The sequence below is a fragment of the Brassica oleracea genome, chromosome C8 (genome assembly GCF_000695525.1).
Source record: "Brassica oleracea var. oleracea cultivar TO1000 chromosome C8, BOL, whole genome shotgun sequence".
NCBI lineage: Eukaryota > Viridiplantae > Streptophyta > Magnoliopsida > Brassicales > Brassicaceae > Brassica > Brassica oleracea.
The window spans coordinates 18,436,499-18,436,713 of NC_027755.1; positions in this window are offsets into that span (position 1 = coordinate 18,436,499).

Genomic DNA, 215 nt, shown 5'->3' on the forward strand with positions numbered 1-215 from the left:
AAATCTAATTGAATTTGGTTTAGACATATCCTGAAAATTATAATTTTCCTTGTCTTTGTTTACCCTATAAAGGGGGGAAGGAATCAGTTTTATTTTATGCTCTTTAAAAACCAAATATCCTCATGCATTAAGAATCACATATAGATTGTTTAAGTCCAATGCTTAGTTCTGAACATGCATTCAGCTATTTCTTGATCCATGCATTTGCTTGATTT